The sequence below is a fragment of the Myotis myotis genome, unplaced genomic scaffold (genome assembly GCF_014108235.1).
Source record: "Myotis myotis isolate mMyoMyo1 unplaced genomic scaffold, mMyoMyo1.p scaffold_m19_p_5, whole genome shotgun sequence".
NCBI lineage: Eukaryota > Metazoa > Chordata > Mammalia > Chiroptera > Vespertilionidae > Myotis > Myotis myotis.
In genome coordinates this window covers 85339130-85363028 of record NW_023416357.1, presented here as the reverse complement: position 1 = coordinate 85363028, position 23899 = coordinate 85339130, and the positions used below count along the sequence as shown (strand labels likewise).

Below are 23899 nucleotides of genomic sequence, written 5' to 3'. Positions count from 1 at the left end.
GGCCAGGAAGTCTGAGTAGCTGGAAGGGAGGAGGCAGCTTTTTGAGGTGACAGGGGAGAGAAGAGGAAGAGAGTTCATGAGGAGAAACAGCTAGACTTTGAGCTCTGAGGAGACCTAGAAAGTAAACAGCCTATTTCCATAGTGAGAGTCCTTCTTGCAGGGAGCCGGACAAACCTGCCTGGCAGGGCAGCAGCTAACCTTCCCGGTGCCTGAGGATCGCTTGGTGGAAAACACTGCAGGACTGTGATTTCAACCACAGCCCCAGCAGATGGGTTCAATAAGCCACGGTTATTTACATCAATGCAAAGACTGCGTGTATGCATTTCTGGCTCCTGGGGTCTAGAAAGGAAAAGGAACGATTGAAACGAGAAACGTGCTGAAAGGAAAAAATGGACAATCTAACAAGAAATTATGTTTCACATAATCCCTCTCATCCCAGGGCCTCTGTGAGTTTGGTGAGGGCTTATAGGCGCCCCCCTCCCGCCCCCACACCCCCCGAAGGCCTGACCCATAGCAGCTGGGACCCAACAGGAGGGCCCTGGGAGTCACTTTCCTGCAGCCAGGGCAGGGAAGGCTGGGTGGGAACAGAGGAGAAGCAGTGGAATGTCTCCTGGAATGTGTGCTGGGGTTGGATCCTGCCCCACCCTCCCCTGGCTGCGTGACATTGGGCAAGACCAGAACCAATCTGTGTTTCAGTTCCCACATCTGTGAAGGGAGCCGGGTAATCCAACCTCCCTCGTGGGTGGTTGTGAGGATTAAATGGGTTACAATATTCACATGCTTCGAGCAGCTCCGGGCATTATCAGCGTTCTTGGTGTTAGAGGTGGGGAAGGCCCACTTGGTTCTTTGGTGGAGGGGCCTTCTCTGCATCCTTGACGTTATTGCCACAGCAGCGTCTTCACTGGAGGGGAGCACTCCCAGACCAACATTGCACCGGTTTGTGTTGGGATCTTTCCAGGGGTTGGGAATAGGCAAATGCTGCCTGATACTATTCCTGGCCGGGGGAGCAGTGGGGTGGGGTGGGTAGGGAGTGTCCAGTTCTTAAGAACACACTGAGCCAACTCAAGGCCCCAGAAACAGGGGCTGGGCCCTGCTTGTTTAATGGGGTGGGGAGGGGGGCATGGAGGCTGGCCGGAGTGCTTGTCAGGCGCTTGTCAGGCATTTTTCAGGCATGCAGGGTGCTCTGGTTATTGCTGCGGCTTTACAAACCATGGTAAATTTCTAGCTAACGTCTGCCTGCACGTTCCGGGGAAATGCCCTCTTTCCCTCCAGGCACAGGAGCCTGGCAACTGGCTGCCTTCCCCATGTGAGCGTGCACTTTGGCCTCTTGGCTGTGGCTGTGTCAGAAGCAGTGGGCATGCCCAAGGGAGTGGCTGTGGGGGAAGGAGGCCCGGCTGAGGCTCCATAAATCTCTTAACTCCAACTTTTCTCAGGGGAGAAGAAACACATCAAAAGAACGTGTAGGGTTTTCCTGGTCTGTAGAGCCCTGGCCAAGGCTCTCAAGGGTTCCTGATGAATCAGGCCTCCCCAGACCTGTGCCAAGCACATGGCTCTTGAGATAAGGCCTGGCAGAGCTCAAGCTGAGCATGTTAAGAGCTCTTGGATGCTGCAAAGGCTTCACCAGAGCCTCGCCATGGGAACGCTGCCTCCTGCCGGCACCCCTCCTCAGATCCTGGGCTCTGGGAAGCCGGACCCTGCTATCAGGCCACCTCATGTCACTTGGAACCACTAATGAGCCTAGGATCATTATGCCAAGGTCTGGCCTTTCTCCTCCCAATCCTGGGGGTAGAAAGGCTTTTATGTGCTATTGTTTTGCTGGGTAGGGATGCTGGATCAGCACCAAGTACTCTTCCATTAAGAAGCTCTGTTGTGAGGGTGCACCTGCCTTTTCCAGGGACAGGGGTTTCTGCTTTGAGGGGTACCAACAAGGTTCTCTAACTCAGTCCTCAGCACTGCCCATCACGTGACAGTTGCTAATGACCGTTGGCTGAATGGATACATGCACAGGAGGTGGCTCTTAGGCAGAATAGACCAAATTGGAGAGTGGTACAGAGGAGACCATGGAGGGACAGGGAGTGGGATGAATGAACACAGCTGCAGGACTGATCCCACAGGGTAGGGGGACAGGGGAAAGGACAGCCTGCTGTTCAAATGACAGGGCCCAGGGGACAGGAGTAAACTCTGACTCCATCCAGCTGCCTTTAGTTTAAAAAAAATCTCCAAATGCCGGGCTGTGGGCTGCAGGAGGAATCTTGGGAGAGTGACATTTCTTAAAGTTGGGTAAGTGGCAAGGCTTTGGTTCTAAATGATTTATCCAACTGGCAGGAGTCTAGGCAGTACCCAGGCTTTCAGGGCAGGGCCCTCACCACAGAAATATGGGTCTGGCAAGAGTTTGGCACAGAGGGCAAACCCCAGCCATGGTGGCTAGAGTTCAAGGAGAGGTCTTACTATGGACTGAATGTGTGTGTCTTCCCCGAGTCACACGTTGAAACCCTCATTCCCAATGTGATGGCATTTGGAGGTAGGACCTCTGGGAGGTAAGATTAGGTTAGAGGAGGTCAAGAGGGTAGGGCCCCAGGATGGGATTATGCCTTTTAAGAAGAGAAAGAGACAAGAGCTCTGTCTCTCTCTGCCTTGTGAGGATGCAGGAGAGGATGGCTTTCTGCAAATAAGAAACTGTATCCTCACCAGACACTGGGTCTGCTGGCACCTTGATTGTGGACTTCCCAGCCTCTAGAACTGCAGAAATAGATATTTGTTGCTGAAGCCACCCAGTCTGTGGTATTGTGGTATAGCAGCTTGAACCGACTAAGACAGGTTTGGCCCTAATTCATTGTTGATCAGCAGGTCAGCCATGAGAACCAGTCCTGTGGATGGCGCAGGACAGTGGGGATTAGGGAAAGAGCAAGCCCATGCAAACTGGACTAGGGCACTGGAGCCAACTGCAGAGTTCACACCTCTGATGTGACACATCCCATGCACGGGTGCCTAAAATATCCCTGAAGATTGACAGCCGCCCAGCTCTCTCGGTCCTATGCTCATGTCAGTGTACAAACTCCGCAAACGGAGCTGAGGTTCACCATGTTCCTCAGGACTGTGTATCTACATCTCCCAGCCTCTCATTCTTCCTCCTCTTTGCTCTGCTGCCCCGTCCAAACTCCCATCCTCATTTACCTGATATAAGAGACACAGTTGGTGTATTGCCCATATCCCCTGGACCTGCAGCATTTCGGGGCACTTCGGCCCCAACTACGCCCACCCCAGCTGATTAGCTGAGAGTTATCTCATGACATTCCAGGCCTCTGTGATTTGCTTTGCTTTTTCAGCATTATTCCCACACACATATCCCAGAAATACCAGACTTATTGCCATTCTCTGAAAGTTCTCATCACTTTCCTTTGGCTGGCATGCTTTCCTCCGCATTAGTGACTGCCAGGGCCCTGAGACTCCTCCAGAGCTGAGCTCAGCCACCTCCTCCTGCCAGTCTGATTGCTCACCTCTCTGTGCCTGCACAGCACTGTCTACAGGTCACCGGGCAAACACTGGTTCCATCAACGTCTGCATGTGCTGGGTGCCGGGGTTATGTGTGTATTGTCTGTTTTGTTTATTAGTTTGCATACTTGTTTGTTTTTCTTTAACCATGAAATTGTGAGCTTTGAGAATAAGTAGAATATGCCTTCCAGTATATACCAGGATGTGGGATGTGTGGTAGATGTTTAGCAAACCTTTGTAATTCAAATGGAACTAAAAAGATTGGCTTCTGGGCAAGAGAGAGTCACTTGGTGCCTCCTATGAATAATCAGATTCTGTTGATGTGGAATACAGTATGCACTTACCACTAAAACGCTACTGAACATAATTGAATCTCTCTTGGATGGGTCAAAGGCTCTCCAGAATCCTGTATGGGTCCCTGATCACCTGTTCTCATTGGGTGGCACTGCCAGTCATGGAGTTCAGATGGATAATGTTCTGAAGAAATTGGAATTCTCTTTTTTAAACCAACAATTTGCTGAAGTGTTTTAAAAGTGCATATTATAATCAAATCTTGATAAAATAATTTTTTAACAGAGTGGGTTAATTCTAGTGAGCCCTTGGGTAGATGAGGGTATAATTAATAGGGATTATCTGGGAGATGAGCTCATATGTTCCAGTTCTTGCTTATAGTAGGCCGTTGAGGCCTCTGCACTGAAAAACAGCAACCACATCTTGGAACAACTGCACCAGAGTCACTGAGATTGGAAGCTAGCACGGGGCAGGGACGTAACAGTTCCTGCTTTGTGCAAGAGACAGTGTGCACGATGGGGTCCTCGGAGCAGATTAGAAGGTTGAGCGGTCAGTCCCCGCCCTCTGAGTTGGGAACTGCTCTCTCTTCAGTCCAGAGCTAGCCATCGAGCACGCATAGAGCATGACTGAGCTGAGGAAATGGACACTTTAGCAAACACCATTGTAATTTCCATGATGTAAAATAATCCGCTGGATCTGTTTTGGTTTCAGCTCTGACATGTGAAGGGCTTGGAAGTTGTCGCTCCCGTCTTTAACAACAACAAAAAAAGTAGAACAAAATGAAAATTAATGACTTTTCTCAGACTACCCCCAAAGAACTTATATTGCCAGGCAAACCGCCACCTTCAAATCTGGAGAGACAGGCAAATCCAGGGAGTTGCAAACCCAGGTCTGTTTATCTGAACCGGAAGCCACTGTGGCCGTGAACTAGTAGGAACACATAAATGGCTGAGTGTGGACTTGCTTGAGAGTGAGAGACCCCTGTATTGAGTAATGACAGCATATATAGAAGTGAAATGAATGACAGCAATGTCGTAATGGGAGGGAGAATTGGGATTACTCTGTTAAAATGGTATCATGTTATTGGAAGGTACACTTAGATTAGCTAAAAATGTATATTGGAAACTCTAGGGTAACCACTGCAATTTTTTTTTTAAAAGAAGTATAATTGATGAGATAAGATGGAATTATAAAAAATGCTCAGTTAAAACCACAGAAGACAGAAAAAAGAGAAAAAACCCAAAAGAACAAACGTAACTAATAGTTACAAACATGGTAGAAATTGATGCAACCAGCTCAAGAATCACTTTTAATGTGAATGGTCTACCTTCACTTAATTACATCTGTAAAGAACCTTCCTAATAGAGGTTCTGAGAGTTAGGTCATGAACTTGTCTTTTTTTAGGGGTTGGGGGGTGTCACTATTCAACCCATCAGAAGGGCTTAGACCAAATAAATTGCAGGCCTCACTCAGCTCTCAAAGTCTCTGACATGTAAATGACAAAGGGCAAGTATCTTTACTATGTAAAGAATGAATCCAAGTAGGTAAGACAAATATCAACAGCTCAAGAGGTAAATGGACAATTCATACACACAATAGGAAGATGCTCCAATTAGTGAGCAGACATGCATGAAAGTTCTAGATGATTCTTAGATGTTTTGTTTTTTTTTTGTCTAAAAAACTAAAACCCAGTGCTGGCAAGGATGTGATAAAACTGAGATTTACATGTGGACCTATCATTTATCCCCATGCTCTGGCTCATGGTAGGCATTTATTATATTGAATTGCTGACGGGTAAAACTTTTGGGGAGAAAAATATGGCAACATATTTCAAGAACCTTAAACATAAAGGTACCTGCTGTCTGAAAAAAAAGCGAAAGATCTAAATACGCCAATTACAAAAAATGTCAGAGTGGATTAAAATATAAAGCAAGGCCCAGTTATACGTCATTGTTTACAAGAAGCCCACATTAAATATAAAGACTCAGACTGAAAGTAAAACATGGAGAAAGATACACTATGCTAGCACGAGTCAGGAGAAAGCTGGAGTAGCGATGTTAATTTCAGACAACAGCAGACTTCAGAACAAGGAAAACTGTCAGGGATGAAGAGGGACATTGCATAACGATCCTCTCAGTTCTCCCAAGGTGTGTGTACCTAATAGCCTTTCAGAATACGTGAGGCAAACACTGATAGATCTGCAAGGAGAGGCAGACAAATTCTCCGTTACAGCTGGAGACTTCAACACCCCTCTTTCAGTAATTGGTAGATCAAGCAGCCAGAAAATCGTGAGCATGTATTTGACCTAAAATAACCTGCTGCGTTACATGGAAAACACTCTTTTCTCTTGTCTTTTATTTCCTTAACCTCTTTGAAATGTGTGAAGAGGCAGCCATAGGGTAAACCTAGAAACACTATTGGAATTTAATTTGGTTAAAAAAAAACCCTACTAGTTCTATTAGAGTAAATAATTATCTCTCCCCCCCCCCTTTGGCTTATAAGATAGAAAATAATGGTATTTATATGACTTTTCATTTGTATCATCACTGCTTCATTTCAAATTACTTAAATGCTGGGACTGGAGGTGTGGGATTTGGGAGGGGGAAGGGGTCAAAAGGTACAAAGTTAAATAAGTTAGAAAATAAATAAGTCCTGGGGATGTAATGTACAATATAATGACGATAGTTGATACTTTGTCTTGCATATTTGAAAGTTACTAAGACAGTAAATCGTCAAAGTTCTCAGGAGAAAAACATAATTCGTAGCTATGTCTAGTGACAGGTGTGAACTAGACTTAATTGTGATGATCATTCCACAATACACAAACATTGAGTCATTACATTATCCATTGGAAACTAACAAAATATGTTTATTACACCTCAATAAAAACAGCACTTTTATGTGCTCTCATTAATTTGACCTTTGAACTGTTATCTGTAAAATGGGTATGAAAATATGCACCAGGCAGGCAGAGCAGGGTGTCACTTCCCTTTTATAGGTCACATCATTCAAGATTCAAAGAGATGAAGTGACTTGGCTACAATTACCTAGCCAGGAAGTGACAGATCTGGATGGGAAACCCAATTCTTTCAATTCTTATTCCACTATCCCTTCCACTCCACTAGTTTTCCTCTCAAAATAACTGGGTATGAGAGAGATTTCTTTGCATACTGCTATTTTGGACTTTGTAGACACAGCATTACAGGCGACACCCCCCACCAACGCACTCCAACATCTGCACAATATTCACTTCCAAAGACGTTCTTTTGAAAACAGCAGCTAGTGTTTATGAAGTCCTTGCGGCACTGAGAGGCTGCTGTCCAGTATTCAATGCCCCCGCCCTCGCTGGCTCTCTCTTCTCCTCTGAACCTCTGCCCCCGCCCCCCCCCCCCCCCCACTCCCTCACACTATTGTACATAAGGCTCCCATTGCTTCAGGCCCAAGTCAGAGAAAAAAGGCTTCAATGGCTTAGCTTTTAAGATGCAATCCTGGCAAGTCAGAGAGATGTTTGAGGATACATATGTACCAGTATTTCTTTTTACTGTTCAAGGTGAGATTTTGAAAGAGGAGACTCTCCCTGGGGTGGGGGAGAAGATGGTTTGCAAGGCAGCGATGAGGCAATGCTATCCCTTGCCTATCCTCAACCCTCCTTATGCCCCATTGCCACAGGAAGGCGGATGACAGAGCTTCCTGGCAGTGTGAGCACTGAGCCTAGTAGCAGTTTCTGCTTTGCAGGAGCTTACCCAAGGTGAGGGGTAGGATTAGTTGCAAGAAGAGCCGAGGGAGTGGGGGGTGGGCGGGAATAAGAAACCTTGCTCCTGGGGGCTCTGGACCAGCAAGGCCAGAGCAGCAGTAGCTTCAGGGCGTCTATGTCAGGGTGGCAGGTGGCTGAGAGAGGGCTGCAGTGTACCTGAAGCCTCGCCGGCTCTTGCAGAGCACAGCAGCTCTGGGGCAGAAACTGATGGCTGACTGACCCAGCAGTCACTGCCATCCCCACTTCCCATGTCACTGTCCGCTACAGGGGCCCCGAGTGTAAATGGTGTTTCCTCAGCTTTCATCGCGGCTGGGAGTGGCCTGATGTCTCCACTCACCTCCAGACTGGATGTTTTGTGAAGAAAAGAAGCTACCCAGGAGGGCTGTCAGACTGGAGCAGGCATGAGCATCCCCTGGCAGGCTTGCGAGAGCACAGATTGCTGTTCTGATTCGTCGGCCTGGATTGGAGCCTGAGGATTTGAATTTCTAACCAGTACACAGGGGCTGCTGGTGCTGCTGGTTTGGGGACCAGACCTGGAGAAGCTCCGATGTAACTCACCGGAAGTCAGGACAACAATTGTTCGCAGTGGAATATGATCCTGATACCAGGCCATGTGTGAGAGAAACACTGGGGCTTGGGATAGAAATTAAGTTCACTTTAGAAATACAAAGTGAGAATTTCTAATACTCTTCTGAGTAAATGGTTTGTGAATTGATAGTTACATATTCAATGGGGTCTACTTAATTTCGGGGAGGGAGAATGGGAAGTCCACAGGGAAGTATTAGCGAGTAATGTTCAACTTAATTTACTGTTCATAATTTTTAGATGAGTGAAAAATTGACCATAATTGGCCGCCTGAAGGGGGATAGCTTAAAAATTCATTAAAGCATACCCAGGTCAAATTCACAGAAAGGCTTGTAACAGAATGCCGTCATCACTAGGATCTCAAAGTCCCATGCCTATTGTCCCCTTGTTTCCAACTGTTTGATACAGGAGTACAGACATTTATGTGCCCTCTTACAATGGGATTTGACCTGTATTATATGACACTGTGTGTAAACACACTTTCCTAATTGAAAAACAAGACTTAGTGAAACATAAGAACATGTCAAGTGAACATTACCCACTTACTTTTAGGGCTTAGGTATGTGCCAAGCACTTGTAGTTTGGGGTGTCCACTGAGAAGTGCAAAGGTGAATGTGACATCTCTCCAAATTGATTCTAAGTTCCTTGACCAGAGAAATGAAGACAGATGTTCAAATGTCTTACAATTAGGTAGGATATGGCAAGTGCATGAAAAGTTATTTGTAAAAGAGGTGGAGGACTCATGGGAGACCTCTTGATAGAAAGGAAAGGCTAATGTCTGAGGGTTCTGTAATGATGGGTGGAACTAGTTTTGATGGGTGGAATGTTTGATAGTGACGAGAAGACATTTTGGCATTAAAAAGACCCTAAAGTGCATTTAGTCCAACCACTCACCCGAGGTTTCCAATTCTTTCCCTATTCTGTCCAGGTAGTCATCTCAGCTGAGTATCCCTTCTCTTCATTCATTTGCTCGTTCACCTCATATTTGACTGCACTCTTCTGTGTGCCAGATACTGTGTTTAGTGCTGAGGAGGTGACGAGATGGTGAGCAAACCCAGAGGCAGCCCCTGCCCTCCTGGGGTTCACAGTCTGGCAGGAGAGACAAGTGAACAAATGGAAAATTCTGAGGTTGCCAAGAATGGAGTCTTCTGGTGCTAAGAGAGCTTAGAATAAGGGCAATGATCTGCTCTCTGAAGCGGCGGAGCCTGAGCCTGTCGAGAACTAAAGAATGTGAAGTACACATTAGATAAAAGAAGGGAGAGGAGCATTCCAGGTGACAGAAACTGCCTGGGCAAAGGTCTTGAGCCGGGAGATTCTGGTAAGAGGTTCTGAAGGGGACAGAGGGAGCACGGAGAGAGGTCAGAGAGGAGGATAAAGAAGAGGGGAGGCCAGCAGAGCCTTAGAGGCTGCACAGAGTTGAGCTTTGAAATCCTAAGGACATTGGGAAGCTTTCAAAGGCTTTAAAGCTGGGGTTTGGGTACAGGTAGAGCAGTAGGCGAGCTGTGGTGTATGATAGGGATTGTGAGTACGCGTGTGTGCGTGCGTGTGTGTGTGTGCGTGTGCATGTGAGACACAGTCAGATCTGTGTTTTGACGAGATCGGGCGCGTTCAGGGTGGTATGGCCGTAGACAGATCTGTGTTTTGAGAGGATGATTCTGTTGCACTTTAACATGCATCCATTGGCAGGTGACTCCCTACCTGTCCATTTTGAACAGCCCTGTTGGTCGGAAAATAATTCCTTAAAATAGGCCGCACACCTTTGGATGTTCAGAGATGACTGGCATGTACCTAGGTGCTTTCTGAAGTCTAAGCAGCCCCTGATCCGCCACTTGCTTCTCATTCTATTTTATCTGAAGTGCCCTCACTGCCCTGGACTTTTTCTTCTGAACCTGCTAGAGTCTGGCCCCTAAAGTGTGAAACTCAGGACGGACCCAGACTCCAGCATGGGTTCGTTTGACTGGAATGCACACGTCACCCCTCTAGAATGCGCACATTCTAGAAGCTCCACCTCTAGTGCAGGCTGGGGTGGCGTTAATTTTTTGGCAGTCAGGTCACACTGTTGACCCGTGCCGCACTTACTGATGACTCCGACTCCGTATAAACTGCAACCACACACGGCTCCCTCTTCCGGTACATGTGCCTTTTGGACCCCAGGGCAGAACCTTACATTTGTTCCAATTACATTTTATCTTGTTAAACCCAGTTCGTCACTATTCTGTCAAAAATGCCTGGAGCCCTCATTAGGTTTTCCAAAATATATGCTGTACTCCCACAAGTTCCCACCCATCAATCTGCACATATTTGAAAGCCTTTTCTGCGCCAGCTCTGTTCTTGGTATTGAGGATTTAGAGATGTTTAAGACTCTGTCACTGCCTGCAGAGAGCTCCCAGACAGGTAAAAGGCAAGTGTGCTGCAGTGCATGGGATGTAATAAAAGAGGCTTTGAGGTTTATGGTAGCAGGCAAAGTCCCTAATGTAGACCTGGATGGTGGCCTGGACCACAAGGGGAGATGCTCTCAATAAGTTCTGCATAAAAGTAGGAGAGCAGAAGATGAAGGTTACGTGGCATTTCGGGCAGAAGGTAAAGGCTCAGAGGCAAGAGAAGCAAGTTACAGTGAGGAACCTGTAAACACTTCAGTGATGATGCAAATCGAGGGCCCTGATAGGAGGATGCAGTTGGCTAGGAAGGTGTTTGGCTTTGGAGTTGTCATTTGGCAGTGCCCTAGTGGTCAATTTAGGCTTTAGAGTCCGGGCTTCCAAATTTTGGGAGGAGGTGAGACAAAGCAAAGCAAGGCGAGAGCTGGGCCAAGGGCCCTAGGGTACCAGGCAGCTTGCTGGAATAGGTGTTTAGGTCAAGGTCTTCGGGCCCTTTCCCTGAACTGAAGCACAGGGGATAGGGCAACTTTCTAAACTTGGGCACGAGGTCAAGGGCAGATTATCAGTAACAATGCCCCAATGCTGAGACCCAGGAGGCAAGGCTCTGGCCTGGGGGCAGCATTGGTTCTGGCAGCAGAGGTGAGTGGTGGAGAAGCAGACTTCAATGTGAGAAGGCTGCAACGCCAAAAACCGCGTTGGCCTGACCTCAAGGGGTTCTGTACCCAGTGGGAAAGCCAGCTGTGAGGCTAATCTGGCCCAGCGAGTTCTTAACGAATCCTTGCTTCTCCCTTTTTTAAGTTCTCAAAAAACCATCTCTTCTAGAAACTTTCCTGGATCAACATAGCACACTTGTTTGTACTCCCCTCGAGTTTAGAGGCAGGATTCCAATCCTTTTTTTCTGTCTTAGAAACTTGGCAAAAGCAAGACCTGTTCTCAGTTCTAGGAGTGGGAGAGAAGGGAGCTTTCCAAAAGAGGAACTAGGTAATCCCTGGGGGCCCCTGTCCCACTTCCACACCAGCTCCCATGGCCTTTCCCCCAAAGTCCCTTAGACCCCTCCCAACTCCAGCAACAAAGGCTTAGCCCATCAGGGTGCTGCCTTCTGATTGGCTGGCTCCTTTGCCTTAAGGTTTGTCAAATAGAGCTGCATATAGCCCTTGCATTCTTGGGAGTGGAACTCAACTTGTCCATCTGCAGATCTGCTCTCTGCTTTCCTGGCTCCTGGCTCAACAGCCTCATTAAGACGTTCTTAGACTCCCTGCGAAATTTATTTAGTCAGGAGACCTGCATGTTCAGGGCCTGAGTGCTGGGTTACAGAGTCCACCTCCCCAGAGCCCTGGTTCCTGTGTTTCCCTGTTTGTACCTCAGAACAAAGATCACTCTCCCTGATAGGTACAAAATAACATAGCAGGAGACTGGAGGATGGAGGGCATTTTAGGTGGGGGAAATAGAATAAGCTAATACCTGGAGACATTAGGGAAATGGCTAGAAGCCATTCTGGATTCCAGGCTTGTCACATAAGTCAGAGGAAGGAGGGAGATTTGGGAGGAGGGGAGTGGTCATTTGAGGTCAATGCACACAGGATTCTGAGCATCAGGCTAAGGGACTTAGGGTTCATTCTCCGGGCGATGAGGAATTAGGGGAGGCTTGGATTAGGGGCAAAGAGGATGAGTACTGGGCCTATGAAAGGTTGACTGTGGACTGTCCAGGGGGCCTGTATTTGGGAGAAGCATTAGAGGATCTTTGTACAAGTCCAGGAAGGGGGCAGCTGCAGGCATGGGAGGATGGGCTGGAGACACATGAGGTGGGGGCATGGATGTGACACACAACTTTCCTTTAGGGTCAGAGAACATGGGGAAAAACAGCACTGATGGTTGAGTTCAGGCAGCTCCATGCTCCGGGTAGTACCCAGTGGAGCCACTATGAAACCTATAATGATTATACTTGTGTCTAAAATTCATCACATGTCAGCCAATTCCAAATTATGTTTGGGTTGAAACTTCTGGTTTCCAATGAATGTTTTATCTCTTTAGGGATTTTAAACATTCTTTTAATTTTCTGTAAGCTTCCTTGAGACCTTGAGGGTAAATACAAGCATAATTTTAAGCCTTTGCACAGTTTTATCCTGGCAGAAGCCCCTCCTTTTCTCTCATATTCACATTTTTTTGCGGGGAGTGAGGGGTGGGGAGAGGCTGGCTGAGATGATGCTCATGCAGACAACCCACACATACTCACTGCATGTCTGGCCCACCTTTCCCACACTCCAGGCACTTAATGTTTATGGGACATTTATAGTTTGGAACTGGAAGAACAGGCAGGAGAGAGGAGGGGAAGGAAGAACTTGTCCTGTCCCTTTACTGGGTTGGGGCCCTTGGGTGGAGGGTCTGGCTGGAGGCTGAGAGGACTATTCCCCACAGGCTTGCAAAGCATAGTCTGGGACCGGAAGCATCAGTACCGCCCTGTAGTTTGTGACAGGAAGAATCTCCAGCCCCACCACAGACCTACCAGGACTGCAATCTGTGTATTATCTGGGTCCCCAAGAGATTCCCGAGCACATTAAAGTTTAAGAAGCAGGTGAAATGTAGCCTGCAGCCATTAAATAAGAATCTCTGAGAGTGAGGCCCAGGCATTTTTAACAAGCTCCCAGGTGATGCTCCTGGTCTTTGGGCCACACCTTCAGCAGAAGGCAACAAGCGGGGACCGTCAGTCATGCGGGATGGGGAGGAGTCTGCAGGACACCCAACACTCCTGGCCAGGCTGAGCGCTGGCAGCTTGGGGAGCATCTGAGGAAACTCCTTGAACCTGAATTAGGTTCCCACACAGGGATGGTCGGCATCACATAGCCCTTTGCGGGCTGCCAGAAGGAACTGGAGGGCCCTTTGACAAGGGTTAGTTTTCTTCTTGAGTAAGTTGGTGGGAGGACTTGGATTCATTATAATATGACTCCATTTCACCCTTTCTAACTGATAAGGTCTGACATATAAAGATTTTTATCTATCGATTTATTGATTGATTGATCAATCAACTGATCTATCTATCTATCTATCTATCTATCATCTATCTTCCACTTATCCACACTCCTATACACACATACAGTGCATCACTTTGCCCACTGTTAGTGAGCACTGGCTTGCTAATTGCTGCTGTCCAGAATAGTCTGGGATTGGCCCCACATTGTTAAACTTTCCCATGAGGATGGAAGGCAGGATTCTAAATAAAGCATATGGGAAGGAGCATTCATTCTCCATGTGGGACAGCAATTGCAAAGGGCAAAACCCCGGTACCATTAAGAAATACCCAAAACAGCCACTCAGGGGAGGCTACAAAGCCCAGCCCTTCGCGGCCAGTGCTGGTTGCTTTAAGAATTCTTGATGTGGTTGGAAGCTGCGTCTTGCAATAGAGTGTCCTGTGTCTTCAGGCTTTGTGGGAATTCACTTAGAATTCTGTGCAGACATAATGTTTGGCTATTAAAATCAGGGGTGCCTTCAATGACAACCGATCCTCATTAGCGAGCTCAAACGACCCACACAAGGCCTCAGATCAGCAGCTCCTGGGCTTTGTGCGGCGGCAAATTGGCCCCATTGGAAAGGGCGTGCTGCAGTGAGCAGTGCTGTGTGGCAGCCTTTGAGTCATCCCCACCCCCAAGCAGATGCAGGCCCTGCGTGAGTCCCCGGCATTGTGCGGTGCAGATGGTTTGATGGGCGCAGCTGCCTGCACAGGAATGGCAACGTCGTGGATCTCACCCACCCAGAAGAAAGGGAACAAAACAGCCCCACGCCCTCCAGTGACTCTGCCCTTGTTATTACTCCTCCTCTCACGCTAGAAACACTGCTGTTAGCTCTGACTGCTGTCACCCTCCTCCTTCCTGTAGCTGTGGTTCGGCATAGCTTCATCCAGAGGCCTGATGTCCTTTACCAACATTGGGCCAGCGGGATGGGGCAGCCATGAGAATAGAGCAGGCATGGATGAGAGCTGACCTGGCTCCGGACACAGCTTCTAAGAATATCCATCAGTCTCATTATCAGTTCTGGGATGGGCGAGCACCCGAGAACCCATTAATCAGGGTTGTGCATCAGCAGGGCATCTGCTGAAGCCAGATGTGGCAGCTGCATTAGGCAGAATAGTATGAGAGTCCGTGGGCCAGGCTCCAGCCAGAGGCAGGCCCTGGGGCACTTGGTGGGACAGTAATCAGAGCCAAGGATGGGACTTGCAAGGTGGCTCTGCAGAAAGGGGGTTTCTGAGGGGAAAGAAGGCAAGGCTGCTCCTTGGGGCCTGCATTTGGGATTGGATCAGTGGGGAACCCAGGACAGGGGCTGGGATACAATGTCCTAGGACTGGGACAGTGACTTCAGGCTGACCTCTCAACGTGGTGGCTAAGGTCGCGGATGGCCAGCCTGACTTGCCCAGGACTGACTCAAGGCCGAGCTTCAGCTGTTACATGCAAGCTTTGGGGCAATTAGCCCTGCAAGTTGGCAGCTGAGGCTGTGAAAAGCAGCTGAGCCTGGCAGCCCCTTAGACGGAATCTGTTATTTAGCCCTGTTTTCTCCTTTAAAGGGTCTTTGAGTTGCCCTCTTCTCATTTCTGTTCGCTCCACACTGGCGCTAGATGCACCACTTCGTATTTTGATGACTGCCCTCCGCATCCTCCTTCCAGAGTCAGCCCCTGGGGAGGCAGTGCTGGGTCAGCCCTAAGAGCTGGAGTTGATATCCCAGCTCCGTGGTAAAAGTGGCAGGTGACTTAATCTCGCTATGCCTCAATTTGCTCATCTGCAAAAGTGAGATGATAATAATCATAATGATAATAATAACAAAGGTGAAGATTAAATGACTTAATATAGTAAAGCCCTTAAAATAACGCCTGGCACCTAGTAAGGGGCATATAAATGTTTGCTGCTGCTGCTGCTGCTGCTGGCATTACTGCTATTATTATACTCCTACGTGATACACTCCAAAATCCGTCTAACCTCCCTTTAGCCTCCAGATGCAAACACTCACCGAATGTGATTTCTACTACATGAGTACTTTCTCTTCTCTATTCCAACCGCCCCTGCATCATTTTTAACTCTCATCACCTCTTGCCTAGAAACAAGCTTCAGATTGGCCGCCTATGATTGGCAATTAAGTCCCCATTGAGCTCCTTTCACTCTCCCTCCAAGAGAATTATTTTAGAAAATGCAAATCAGATTATGTCATTTTTTTCTTACTTGCAATAACCACATTGCCCATGGAATGAGTTCAAACTTCGTCCGACCTCAAGCCATCTTATGAATTCTCTACCTGTGTGCCTTTTGCTCCAAACACAGGGTGGGACAAAAATAGGTTTATATTTATTCATATTGAAAATAATACAATTAATAAATAATAATACAAGAATAAATTCTCTGTTTCAGGTACTCACAACTGTAAAACTACTTTTGCCTAACCCTGCATATCCAGATTCTCGCTCATTGCCAAATCTCCTTCCATTCATAGTTTCCCTTCTACCTAGATTTAGTTTTCCTTCTTTCCCTTCCTCCCCCCTTCCTTCCTTCCTTCCTTCCTTCCTTCCTTCCTTCCTTCCTTCCTTCCTTCCTTCCTTCCTTCCTTCCTTCCTTCCTCCCTTCCTCCCTCCCTCCCTCTTTCTTTTTGCCAACTAAACTCTTATTCAAAATTTAAAACCCATATTGAGAGAGGTCTTCCCTAGTTCCCTCAGTACACACCCCGGCAGACTGTAGTCCTTGCAGGCAAGGTAAGAGTCCCATCCACTGGGTGTCTCTGAGATCTGGTGTAACTGACACACGGGCAGGAATGAAATGCCTCGTTAGAAAGCCCTGTCCTGCCACCACAGGGTGTATGTCTGAGAGTGAGCTACGAGGTAGAGTTGGTAATTATGACAGAGAGGGAGACTTTCCAGGAAGCACTAAATAAGGATGTTTTCTAATTCTGTCCAACGTGTCAGGTGCCTGGCAACATCCAGAGACAAGGCATTCTGGATGAGAGCTGTGGGTACAGAAAAGTGAAACTCCCCAAGTTTCAGCTGTAGGCAGCATGCAGTTTCAAATTAGGACTAGCCAGAGCGAGAGACACAGGAAAACAATCAGATGAGCTCCAGCTCAGGCTGCTGTGAGCTGAACTGTGAGCACCTAGGGACAGAAATTCTAGAATTCTTTGAAGGGAGGATATCTGCCTCCATACAGAGAAATGGCCAAGTCTGTCTGAATTAGTGTAGGATTGGAACAGTGTGGGAACCAGCAAACAAGTGTGAAGTCAGTGGACCAAAGGGAGAAGAACCGATGCCAGCAGGGCAGGGCCATGCCACAACCAGCTGCCAGGAACTGTGTCCGGTCACTATCCCTGCAGAGCAAGCCAGATCTTAACAGGTGCCTGTGAATTTGCAGTTCTGTGCATGAATCTGCAAAGAGGCAGGATTCACTGGCAAAGGCTTGTCTTTGTCCCACATGGTGTCAGCTGGGGTGACATGACTGGGGGCTGGAGGGTCCCCTGTCAGATGGCTCTGTCATATGGCTCTCAAGTGGGTGCTGGATGTTAGCTGGGAGCTCAGAGAGGGCTGAGGGCTGGGGGCCCCTGGCTTCCCTCCACATAAGCCTCTCCACAGGCTGCTCAGGCTCCTCAGCATGGAGGCTGGCTGGTAGTGTGAGCATCTCAAGGGAACCAGGTGGAGACGCCACGTGCTGGGAAATGTTTAACAATTGGCTCCCTGGGTGGAAGCGCCCTGGTTTGTAGTGTTTGCTGATTTCTATGGTGTTAATACTCCCACCACGGTCACTTTCAAGTCACTGGACAGAGTGGGTAAGAGATGTGCACAGTTGTCTCTCAAGAGCTGGTATGAGCCAGCTCCAGCACCCATGGGCGGAAACCGCCCTGGCCTGAGAGGTCACATATGTCACTTCCGTTGTACTCCACAGACATGCCCAAATTCAAGAGGAAGGAACTTAGACTCCAACTCTTCATGAGAAGGGCATTGAAGTCACATCGTAAGAAAAGCTTGTGGGATAGGACATATTTTGCTGCAATTTAGAAAGTATAATAGACCACAGACTAAGGATGCGAATGCTTAGGAAGCCAGGTGGATAATATAAATTAAGGAAGGGGTCAGGTGTCAGGTGACACGAGCAATTGACATGTGTTCTCAGTGTCAAGGAGAAGTAGAGGCTGGAGGAGGTGTCAGTAGACTGGAGAGCACTCACATTGGGAGAGCCAAACAAACACTTTTGGGACTAGAGTTAGAGCCGCTGGTTGGCAACCTCAGGTTTAACTGCTTACAGCTTAGGAAAGACTAGAGGAAAGACATTTATTCTTTTATTTTTTAAAGCATATTAACTTTTAAGCCCAGGTTAAAACAACAAACTGCCTTTTGGATATTATTAAAGAAAGTCATCTGAGATGAGTAGAACCAAGTGACACTCACATTCAAGATTCTGATAAAGCAGTGGCCCCATGGGAGAGGGCCTATATATTTTTTTGAGTCTATCTCATATTTCAAAGGCACAGTAATTGCTTTGTATATATGCGTAATACATGCACACATACAATACACACACTCTACATGCACACACACACATACACACACACGCACACACCTGCATATGTACATTATAACTGGTATACGTCATAGCATGTGGTCACTAATATTTTCTAATTGAATGGCGCTGTGTGGGATGATTTTGTGCTATTTGCTCTGTGAGTCTCCGTTCCAGCATCTCAGAATTCGGAGTCAGCTCCATGTTGGCTGATTTAGCCAAAGGTCATGCATGACTGGTAACCATGAGGCTCAGGGGGTTGTTATGATTGGAATTTAGGGCGCAGGCCTACAATTCCACTTTGTCCTTTGCCAGTGCACCAGGCAGTGCCGCCTGGGAAGCAGAGCCTGGCTTCATTATTCAAAGGCTGATTAGCCGGCCCACGGGTCCTCTGGACTCTGGATTTCCCCTCACCCTGCTGAGGGTGCCTTTGGGCAATATCTGCCCCTGCTAGAGCGGCAGGAGGGGCAGGGGGAACAGTGACATTCACAGTGGGAGATTTTCATACTGGCTGGAAGCAACTCCTAAAATTAAATGTATGGATTATTTGTGGGTTTCATTATTCAGGCTATTCCTGTTCCCACTGACACAGATAATTGGAAATTGACTGCACTACCTCGTTGAAAAGATTGCAGAAACACAGTGAATGATTTATGTGGCTGAGTGAATAGGAACGTGGGTCTTCTGATTTTGTGTGTGTTAATAAAAGTTTTCACTACATAGCTTTAAATTAATCAATTAATACTTACTGGGGACTTTCTATGTACAATGCTAAATTTGGGAATTTGAAGGAGCTGGTCATGGTCCCTGACTTCTGGGGAAACACAATGTACCCATGAGAAGTTACACAGCATCCCAATAAACCAGTGGCTACTCAATACAGTAGTTGAAACCAAGAATGAACTACTGTTTATTTTAGGCTTACAGACCACACAGCGCTGATTCATCTCTTCTCAACTATCTTATGAGGTAGATCTTATTACTTTTATTAATACAGAAATGGAGGCTCAGAAGGTTAAGTGACTTGACCATGATTTCTCAACCAGTAGAGCCAGGATTCAGTGCCTGTACCTTTTCAGTTGTACCCGAGTCATCTTATTTGTTGTCCATGAATCTTAATATTCCACCCACATTTTTTGGACACGAGGTGCTATCACAGTTGTGCTATTTCCTTTTGGCTTCCTCCCTGTGGGGGCTTGGGGAGGCTCAGGTCTGAGGCATGTTGAGATCACAGGGAACAAGAGGAAATATAGGCTGGGGCTTCCCTAGGTTGGGCTGGGGATGTGGAAAAGAAACTAATTGAAGAGTCATAAAATCTGACAAATGGCTTGTATGCACAAGAACATTGAGGGGAAAGTGGGTTGGATTAAACTTGGAATGCTCCAGAAAGAAAAAATCTACCCTTGTCCTAGGCCTGAAGAGCAGATGGGTAACACAGGATAGGGATGGGAGAGGGGACACGAAGAAGCAAAACTTCAGAACAGAGAAAGTAGAAGACTACTTTTTTTTGCATGTGTATTTGATTAAAAAATATTTATTGACCTCAAATTGATTTATTATATTGATGTATCTGTAAAAGATTGCTATTATTATTTTCAAAAATAGTTAAAAGGCAAGTTTTGTATGGGGACACCAGAGTGGCTGGAATTGAGGGTTCTGGAAGTGGGTAGTTGACCACAGAATTGGCTAAGTTGGTTTGAACCAGACTGTGGTAGATCTGGTAGCCAGGTCAAGTAACAAAGAGTTTTTCCAGGGTGAGATGTGGTTTTTAGGAATGCTCCCTGATTTGTTTATTCCAGAATGTTCTGTCTGTGAAAAAATAAATTGCATATTTATTTTTTCTCATCTCTATATGTTTCAAATATCCAAAAGGTATAAAAAGTATGTAGCACAAATTAAGTCTCCTGCCCAACCTTTGCCCCCAGCTATCCAGTTCTTCTTCATGGAGACAGCCACTCCTAACAGTTTTTGTCAGGAGTTTTTATTCTGTGGGAGTTGCTAAGATCAGAGGGTCTCTTGGCCCAGAAAGAGCCAGTTTTACATGCATCATTCCAAATTGTGTTTAACTTCTTTATTTTATTCTTCAACCTCAGCTCAAAACCATCCCTGTCAGATGAACACTGGTTTAATGAGTTGTCAACATAACTCAAGTGGCATTTACTACATGAGGACATGAGGTTCCTTTGGGGTCCAGGGTACAGAACATAGTCAAATCAGCTCAAATACAGAAGGTAGTTATTATATTGTAAAGAGAGCCTGTCAAGTCCAAGTAAAAGGTCCAAATAAACCTCTTGGGAACTCTGCTTGGAACCAGAAAGATAACTGAGGTTTTGTTCTCTTTCTACCTCTCTCTCGCTTTGTGGCCACATGCTGCTGGTTTGCCCAATTCTACTCTTTCTGCAGACTGGCCTTTTCTGAAAAAAAAATGCCTGCTCCTGTCCCTAAATCAATATGACCTATCATCACTCCTGCTGGCAAAATTTCTAAGCCTTTTAGTGCAAATTATGGTGAGAATGGGAATGGATCAGTTTATCTGCCTGAGCCAGGCAGACCACCATAGTTTGCACTGTTTTGGGATCACTTGACTATTCCTAGGCTTATGTGCTTGAGAGGGTGGGAGACAAGGTCAAATGGCAGGATGGAGGCCCTTTCCAGGCTGCAGAGAGTTACCTTCAGTGTGGCTTTGCACTGTCTCCACTGCTGTGGGGAAGCTGCCTAAGGGCAGAGGCCCTAAGGGCACCAGGCTGGTGTTCAACACTTTGTTGGTTTTATTGATGTTTGTTCCCTTGTTGGAAGATACTATTCTTCAGAAAGGACTGAGAAGTCTGCAACGTAGATATTTATTCAACTGCCATTAAGGAGTGTGGTGAAGCAGAGAGGACTCAAAAATTAGTTACTGCCAGGAAGTAATGACTTGGAGCGGTGTGCTCCTCTCAGAAGCAGGATCAATAGATTATTTTCATTAGAAAAGCAAGACCAAAAGAATAAAATAAAAAATCCCACAGAAGCAGAGCAGCTGTAGCCTGGGACAGGTCCTCTGCATGGAATTTAACAATATGTCTATGCAGGCCCCCAAAAGTGTGACAGAGCAATAAACTCTTAATTGGAATATCTTGGAGGGTGGCCAGCCCTAGTGAGTGAATATTGTGAAATTATAACAAGTGTTTAGTCAAGTACAAGGCCTATTTTAATGACTGGATAGGAATCACTGATAAGCACAATGTTTACATGCAAATCATGCTGATAAAGTGATTGCCAAATATCCAGAGCTAATTTTCTTAAGTAGATTTAACTTCCCCTTTCCAATTTTGTTAGGATTGATAATTTGATTTGCAGACATATTTCTAAAATCACTACAAATCCCAAATGAGCTGACTCTGAATATATATTTTACTGTTTTTAAAAAATAGTTACTATTAACTTGTGAATTTATAATTGCCAAAAATGGCATTAAATTCTAATTGTTTTGTTAGGCAAAAAATATCATATAAGGGATGCATGTAGCTATGCATAAAACCCAGTCAGGGAACATATGAAAATCAACCAATAGATGCATGCATAAGTAGAGCAATGGGTGAACTAACTCACTCTCTCTCTCTCTCTCTCTCTCTCTCTCTCTCTCTCTCTCAAAATTAATAAAAAATTTAAAAAAATGAAACAAAACAATTATGTTCTGCTAAAGTGAGTATATGTGCATCATTTACATTTGGTACATGCTGATAAGCATTGTCTATTGAAACACAGGGAGTAGAATTCTGGAAACCAAAGTTCTGGTCTTTGGCAAAAATGGCCAGAACAATTGTTTATGCCACATACTCTTCTGCAGTGTGGCTTTGTCCCACTCCATCGAGACTTTGAATGGGCTTGTAACTGCCCTGACAAATAGAATACAATGGAAGTGACTCCATGCCAGTCTGGGCATAGACCTTGGCTGGCCTAGCAGCTTCCGCTTTCTGCCTCTTGGGAGAAGGTGCCATAGAAGTGTGCCTACCATGCTGTGAAATGTCTAAGGCATGTGGGGAAGCCCTGAGGGATGTGATACCGTACAGAGTGAGAGAGGCCAGGGAGCACCAAATCACCACACATGTGAGAAGAGAAGGCATTGGGGAAGTGGGTTCTCCAGTCCCCAACTCCCCAGCTGGGTGCCATGTGGAGCAGAGGTGCTCTGCAACCAACACTTCCTGACCCATGAAGTTGTGAGCAACAGACATGGTTCATTTAGATGTTGGGGGTAGTAAGTCCCTTATTCCTTCTGTGCCTCAGTTGGTTCATTAGAAAACTGACCATGGTAACCTTTTCTCTGATTCATAGGGTTAGTTTCTGAAGTGTTGTGCGGTCATATTGAGATAATGTATTTGAAAGTCCTTTTAGGTTAAGAATGCTTAGAAATGCAGAGAGTTGGTGGGCTGAAGACTGTGATGTGTCTCACAGTCCTCTCTACATGTGAGCTGTGCTGATTGTTCTCATCATTACAGCTCCAGAATGCCCTGCAGCAACCATCTCTGGTCCTCAGGTTCCTTTGCTTGATCCTGTTCTTTAATCCCAGTACTCATCATATGTCAGAGGCCCTCAGGGAAAGGTATTTGACATCCTGATTCCAGAATTCTGCTTTATGATTCTTGTGCTATCAATTCGTCAACAACTCCAAAACACATGCCCAAACCCATGTTTTACTAGTTCCTTAAAGTCAGTTTGTCTAAGTGTCTGAACTTGCAAACTTTTAGAGGTGTGGTGGGGTGGGCAAGAAACTGGTTGATGTTTATTACTAATTGGAAAGCAAAACTGGTTATTTATGAACACATCTACTTTTAAAGAATCTGAATTGCTTCTTCTCCATGACTCCCCGATTTATCCATGAGTGCCAAACATCCCTTGTGGGTGTACTTAACCTAAAGTTTAGGACCAGGTTTGCATTCTGTAAGGCCATCCACACTGTCAAGAACCACAGATATGGATCTACTCAAAGTGTAATAGGGAAACCAATGGTCAAATATCAGTGAGACCAAGTAGAGCTACCAGGTCCAGAGAACTAGAAATCAAACCTGAGACTGGGTGATCATGAAGAAATCCTCTGGATTAGGGAGGGCTCAGGATGGATGTGGTGAGTCCCTTCGAGAAGCTTAGATTTGTCATTCTAAGCTACCTCACTGTAGGGTAACCACCTGCCCTGATGCCAATCTGAACTCAGTTTCCTTGTCTATAATTGACATATCATCCCATCTCCAATCTGATATAGTTGTTTGGAAGCAGTCAAAGTGTTGATCTCCAGGAAAGGACTGTTTAGACACATCCAACATCATAACAGAGGCTGTGTCAGGGGTCAGTGCCTTGCAGAGCTTTCTCCTGGCTCTAAGGATGACTATATTGTGCAGATGATGGCTTTCAGCAGCCTGGTATCATGTTACCTGGATGTTGGAATGCTCAAATGGGAAGTGAAATTTTCTCGGCTTTTCTGAGTCAAATGTACTGGGGATGTATGAGACATTAATGATTAGAGTTTATTATTTTTCATAAAGCAGAATTCTTGCCTTTTACCTAGATAGTTTAAAAAAATTAGATTGTATAGGAGACAGTGTTGTAAACTACACAGCCCCATATCAAGTGCAAGGTATTATTATGACATGAATAATTGAATACAAATACATTCTAGAATCACTGACCTCAACAAACACTGAAAGATGTATTCTTTCTTACCTCTTGTAGACTCCTGCTCTCTGGAGATAGCTGTGAGTCAGATGAGCTAGGGTAGTGTTGCATAAGCACAGGATTTTAAGCCAGTATCATGAGCTTACAGAAAGAGAAGTGATGATCAATAAAAATAAGATGGTTCACTAAGAAAAAAGACATCTGATACCAACTTTATTTAAAATTTTTAATGGATCCCTG

The 23899-nt window shown here is 46.1% G+C and overlaps 1 long non-coding RNA gene across 1 annotated transcript; it reads left to right on the top strand.

Annotated features, from left to right (window-relative positions):
* Positions 1 to 726: 726 nt before the first annotated feature.
* Positions 727 to 8223, top strand: LOC118656761. The gene is made up of 2 exons (XR_004967684.1): positions 727 to 936; positions 7805 to 8223. It is a non-coding gene; the product is annotated as an uncharacterized LOC118656761 (long non-coding RNA).
* The last annotated feature ends 15676 nt before the right edge of the window (positions 8224 to 23899 follow it).